At 45.8% G+C, this 6,390-nt stretch overlaps 1 long non-coding RNA gene across 2 annotated transcripts; it reads right to left on the reverse strand.

The window, feature by feature from the left end:
* Positions 1-1,439: 1,439 nt before the first annotated feature.
* Positions 1,440-6,060, reverse strand: LOC126635782 (uncharacterized). Of its 2 annotated transcripts, none has more exons than XR_007627799.1 (3): positions 5,850-6,060; positions 4,185-5,722; positions 1,440-4,087 (listed from the first exon to the last, which is right to left on the reverse strand). It is a non-coding gene; the product is annotated as an uncharacterized LOC126635782 (long non-coding RNA). The 2 variants fall into 2 exon arrangements; XR_007627798.1 differs by having other exon boundaries at positions 1,440-5,357; positions 5,457-5,722; positions 5,850-6,057.
* Between the last annotated feature and the right edge of the window lie 330 nt (positions 6,061-6,390).

Genomic DNA, 6,390 nt, shown 5'->3' on the forward strand with positions numbered 1-6,390 from the left:
CAGTCCCCCTCTGAAATTCTGCCTTCCACTTCTGTGAACCCTCTGCTTCACTTACTGCCTTCTCTTGCTAATTGGGAAATTTAAGCAAGTTTTGATGAGAATAAGAGTATGACTACACAGTAGTCACAGAAGATAAAGTGTGTAGCACCTGCAGCTTTCTGTGTCATTGAAAAATACTCATTCCTGCTGCTCCACAGCTTCCCAGCCAGTGGTTTGTTGCTTTGGTTTGTTTTTTTTAGTCTCAGGAGGAATGTAGATTATTATTGCTGCTGTTAGAGTATCTTAATCACAGTACCAGGCTGTCTCTCAATCCAGTTTTGAAACCAAAGCTAAAATTTAAACTTGTATCTTAATGACAAAGATGATATCTATGAAAAAATATCTCCCTGAAACATCAGTTTAGGTTAATACAAGATGATTTAAAAACAGCAAAATCACATCACTAAATAGTGAAGAGTGAGAAAGTGTAAATATTTGCCATTAGTTCCTCTTTAAAACTGTTGAATGACAGGAAATATTTGTATTGGCCTAACCATAAATAATATTATGGTCATGTTCTTTTAAGTCCAGTCCAACCTTGTATTTGTTAATGAAAGCAGTTTAATTTAATCCTCTCACCCTTAACTGTCTCAGTTAATCTATGAGCTGTCACTTGGACAACAAAGAACATGATAAATCTGCAGGGTTTGCTCCATCTTGCTTTTTCCTTTCTTTTTCCCTCTGTGAGCAGCAGGCATGTTCCCCCTCTGGGACCTTTGGCTTCTGCCAGAACAGTAGTTTGCTTGTGATTCATATGTGAGCTTCAGAAATTATGGGCCCTTGGTGATGATTTCAGGGAGATGATGTTACTTCCATCCCTTTTACATTTATGTGCTCACTGTGTCTGGCATGATATTAAAGAGCATTGCACATAACACTCAGCTGGAGCGATTCCTCTTGCACAAGACTGTCTGGCACATTGCAGATGTTCTGATTTACAAGTCCTGTTGCTCATCATTAAAGGAAATGTATTTAAAATAGAACCAAACCAGCTTAAAAATAAACAACCACTGCATAAAAGGTGAATGCAAACAAAGGTTTTCTTTACTTACAAAATGCATCTATGGAAAACTGGAGTAGAAAAGCAACTGAATAACTGGCTGCTACTGGCAGCAGAAATGACAGCTTTTATAATATTTGATTGGTTTGTTGTTGCAATACATTGGATTTAATCTAAAAAAGTCTATATCGATGTCTTCTGAGAACATCTGGCAACAGAACAGAGCCTGGGACAATTCAGGCAGCAATGGTTATTTTTCACTTCAGAGTCTCTCAAAGGGGATCTACAGCTTGGAACAGGGACTAAATTGGACTTGATACTCCAGGTGAAATTCTCTAAAAACTAATAAAAAATGAAACCAAATACATGGCATGTCTTGCATGCACTGCTTTTGGTCAGGCACCTGTAGGAAGATTTCCCATCTCTGTGTGAAAACATTCACTCTCACTTTATATATATATATATTTATAAATAATATAACCTAATTTCTGCTGACAGTCTTATAAATATTAAAAGTGCATATTCTTTCCATGCTTGACACAGTACTGAAAAAACTAGAATTTCACTCCAGCAGTTCAGAACTGAGGTCAAACCTGTAACTGCAGGTGTGCTTGCTAAGCAGCAGAGCTTTTTGATGCTCTCTATGTGTTCTGCTCTCCTCAGAAAAATCAAACCAAAAGAGTGAAATCTCAAATATATTTACAAAAAATTCCTGTCCGTGGTTTCAGCAAGCATGGACCTAAATTCTGGTTTCTGAGTTGAAGTTGTCCTGGTGTGCTGTGAGAAAAAAATGGAAAACCAACTCAATAACCAACCTTTTCATAGGGCAAATCATTATAAAAGAGCTGTTTGCCAAAGTGCTGTTACACTGGACGGTGGTTCATCCCTTCCAAAGCCATTTTTTGAGATAAGTTGTGCAGATAAGACGTTGGCCTCCTTTGCTGCAGTGATGCATTCCACTATCTCTGCTGTGGGTTATCTCCAGTGACCCCCTCCCAGAGGAGCACCCTGGGGAAAGAGCTCAGAGAGCAAAGGGAAATGGCTCTGTGTGAGGAGGAAACTCCTGCCAAGGGAAGAGGTCAGTGGGAGAGGAACAGCAAACATGCTAGTCTGGCAAGGCTGATTCTTGCCAGGAAAGAAAGACTGGAGAGGATTGGAAGTAAAGAAGTAGCTGCTGATGTTATTAGACTGAGACAGAGGCGTTTGGAGCAGCCATCACTTATTGTGAGTGGGGAAAAAGGATTTGCTGAGGTTGTCACCATCACTGGTGGCCAAGAAGCTGATACTCTGGCACATAAACCTGTGTCTTTGGCTTCAGTGTAATTGACACCAAATGACCAGTCTGAAGATGTCTGTGTTGTGTAGCCGAGTATCAGAAGGGTTTGTTGGAAGGCACAAAGGCTGGAAGAAAAGCCAGTGGGAGAGTTTTGGGTTTGCCAGGTGGAGCAGACATCAAACCACCTATCAAGGGGTGTCAGGCTGAGATTTAGCCTTGCTGGGAGAACAGGTTATGGGGGTTTTCTCAGCTCAACTTCAGGTAGTCAAGGGACTTTGTCAAAAAGCTATCAGTGTTTGCATCCTCCAGTTCTAGGACTGTCTTTGCTGGAAACCCAGGCCACGGCCCTGAGGGGTGTTTGTTGAGCATGGAATAAATCAATTTAGAGACTGACAGGCTCGGTAACAGGCCCCAGGTAAAGCCCTGCCTTGTGGGAGACAGTACAGCCCATAATACACAGTGTTCTGCTGATGGAGTGCCCAGACACAGCCAGAGTGCTGTGCCACCCCTGCAAAGACTTGTAAAAGTGGTACATTACCTCCCCTGGCTCTGGACCAGGAACAGGTCTCAGACTTTGGTGTGGCTGCTTTGTGCTCAGGTTTCAGGCTGGAGATCCAGTGATTGTTATTTATTTCTCTTATTTCTGTTATTTCTAATTTATTTTCTAGCACACAAGGTGGGAGCAAAGCCAGTGATTTATTTAGAGAACACTAACTATATAATCCTCATAAACAAACAGGGGGTAGTCTACCAGTGCTGAACTTCACTGCTGAACCTGCCTGCTCACAAAACACCTTTATTTCTCCAAAAAGCTCAGCTACATGCAGACTGTTTTCACTGGCTGCTCTTTCAGGCTGTGGTAATTCATTCTGCAATACATCATTTTTGTCATGTTTATCATTTTCAGATCTCTATCAGGAAAATTCTTTTTACATCAGCTTTAAATAAAACTTAACTTTTGCTATTATTCTTAGTATCTGCTAAGAAATTTTATATGATTAAGAGATATTTTGATTAGCTGAGGTGTCCAATTTGAAGGTAGTCAGGGGTTGTGATTGGCTTTCATTTGCTGTGGCTCTTTGAGAATCACGGCTGGCTCTTTGCTGGTCTGTAGTAAAGCTACTACAGATGGTAAAACCCCCCTGCTATTACCCCTCTGTGTGCTGAGGTGGGTGAGCACAAACCCTTTCTGTGCTACAGCCTCATCTGTTAAAGGACAACATTGTTTATGCATCCAAAAAATGTTCAAAACACGAGCTGAGAAACATTAGCAGTAATATTTTGGCAATAGCTCTGCAGGGTTACACCCAATTTAAGGTTCTCTACAGTCTCCACATGCTGAGAGCACTGCAGAGGCACCAGTGAGCAAACCACCAATGCTTCCTTTCCAACAAGGTCAGAGCAGCTGAAAAGCAAACTGGCCTGTAAATAGTAAAACATTGGAGACTGCTGAGGTGATTCTGCCAGCAGACAGCGACGAGGAAGGATGAGACAGATGAAGGATGAACACATTTGATGTAATCACAGTTATTTACCGGGCTTGTGTTCAAAGTCCAGTTCCTTTCAGTAGAAGAAAGACTGAACAAGTCAATCGTGTTGCAGATTTTTCAGCCCATCTCTTCCCCATAAACTCTCGAGCATTCAGGATTTGCCTGTGGGGCAGGCCTTGGACTGCAGCCCCATCACCTCAGCCGGGGACTTCAGAGGTTGTGCCGTGCCAAGGCTGTACTGGCAGCAGCCCTGGACTGGAGCTGCCAGGACTAGAAATGCCTCTGAAGTCAAAGGGTAGCAGAGCTCCCCCTCAGACCCGGGAGCAGAGTCCTGCCTGGCCCTGCCACGCCGATGGGAGCGGTGACGGGCGTTACTCACCCTCCGGCTCTGCTCTACTGTCTGGGTCTCGCTTGGCAAGTGACCTTCTCTCCGTCAAGCACTGCTGCTCTGGTCTGTCTGAGCATCCTTCTCAGCTGGTGACTTGTTTTCCCTTTATCCCACCGGGCTGTGCATCCAGCATGGATTCATTACTCCGCCCACTCCACAGCTTTTTAATTCAGCCAGTGTGAAGGAAAACCAATGGATTTCCTCTCCCACGGGATGGGCAAGCTGGATCCCTACAGAAGGTGTGTTGGGATGTTCCTTACCGGCCCCTGGTTCCTGGAGATCCAGCCTGTGCCTCGCTGGCCCAGCCAGTGGGTATGAGGTAAAGAGACCTGATGGTGGATTGGGGTCACCTTTGAACAGGTGGTGGGTGTGTATTTTCTATCCTCACTGGCCCTGGTTTCATCCCTGAGTTCCTTTTCCTGCCTTCCTCTGCTCCTAGAGCTTAGATTTGGAAAGAATCCCACAGTTTTTCTGCCAAGTGCTGTATTTTAGCATGTAGTTTCCTTCAGGCTTTATTAAGGAGGAAGTGTTTGTGGAAGGAAAAGGGAGTCTGGTTGTGCTCTGGCAAAGGCTTGTATGTAGCAGGATTTTTTCCTGGAATACAGGCGTGGGCTGAGTGCTGTCAGGCATTGCTGCAGCTGGTACCTAAGGCATGCCCAGCAGGGTGAGCTCCAGGAGACGGGTGTGCCCAGCTGCTGGAATGCCCCCAGCTGTCACTCTGAAACCACCAGCACGTACAAATCAATCTGCATAGGGGGATAGAAGCACTTTTGCCATCTCTCGCAGGGTGTGTTTGATCTGGGCAGTGTTGTTAATTAAATACTGTCGTGTTTGTACCTGGGGGAGACCCAGGGACAGAGGAAGGAGCCGTTGTCACAGGGCTGTGTTTCAGGTACAGGGGCAGGAGGAAATGCTGCCCCAGGAAACCCAAGGAGCAGTGGAACAGGAGGCTCGTAGAGAAGGATGGCAGTGGAGAGCACTGAAGCATTACCTGTGTGTTCAGCACATCTCTGAACTACCCCAAAGGAATTGCTCTCCCTAGGACTCTCCAGCCCCAGCACTCCTGTAGCCCCCATTTCCCACAGACTCACTTCTATTTCAAGGACTCCCATCAGGAAACGGATCCCTGTTCCCAGAAGCAAATCTCAAGGCTCTTTTTACAACCTGCAAACCACAAGAATGACCAAGGGCAGCTGCTGGCAGAGGACACAAAGAGGATTGTGGGGATCAGACACCTTTACATAGGAGGGCTCCAAGTTTCACCTGCCATCCACAAGCAGCTCTGGGGTTTCATGCTGCTTTGCTTCACAGGGCCTTTTCTGCCAAGCTCACTGCTGGAGGATTTTGTCTGGTCTTGAGACATGTCTTACAAAGCTGAGCTTCAGGAGAACTGGGGCACTTTTCATTATTCCGTACTCTTCCAGGGCTGCACTTGCCAGGATCCTTTGGGCACGAGGAACCTTCCAGACTGCCCCAAACCTTCACAGCCCACTTGTTCTTCTTGCCACAGTTGGACCAGCTCAGTGTCCCTGCAGAAAGAGAAAATACAGTGATTCTCTCTGAAATCAGAACCTCCCCTGCTTTGCTTTCCCATTCCATGTTTTGTTCCCTACACAACTGAGGACAAGTGACAGCCAAGGAATCCAACCCAAGAACCTGCCAGGGAGCAGCCTCTGTGCCACAGCAACAGCATTCCAGGCCTGTCACTGCCAACTCTCCGCTTCTCCCAACAGCTCCAGTGGCACCACAACTTGTCCTGAAGGCAGAAAGGCTCCTTTTGGGAGCACCACGAGCTACCTATACTGTAGCACTGGAATTCCATCTCCTGCATGGACAAGCTGGGAGAAGCAGGGAAGAAAGCCAGGACCTTACAGGTCAATTCAGGACATCCAACAGCAGCTCCAGTAAAGGTACTGACTCAACACCTCCCCAGAGACACAGGACAGCAAGGGCCAACACCTCAACAATCACTTCAGTTTTCAATTTATAAAGCCAAACTAAAGCAAAGCTTTTCAGACACTTGGGAAGAGTCCATCCCAGTGTAACCAGTTTGTTGGACTCATTCCCAGCCTCCTGAGGTTCATTTCCCACCTCACTCGTGGCTGCACTAGACCTGGTTACACACACACACACAGAAGGAGCTGCTGCAACTTGTCCAGTTTCCTGCTTCTCCTTGAAACTCCTCCAGCTGTTTGCC

The sequence above is a fragment of the Myiozetetes cayanensis genome, unplaced genomic scaffold (assembly GCF_022539395.1).
Source record: "Myiozetetes cayanensis isolate MyiCay16 unplaced genomic scaffold, myiCay2020 scf12, whole genome shotgun sequence".
Taxonomy (NCBI): Eukaryota; Metazoa; Chordata; class Aves; order Passeriformes; family Tyrannidae; genus Myiozetetes; species Myiozetetes cayanensis.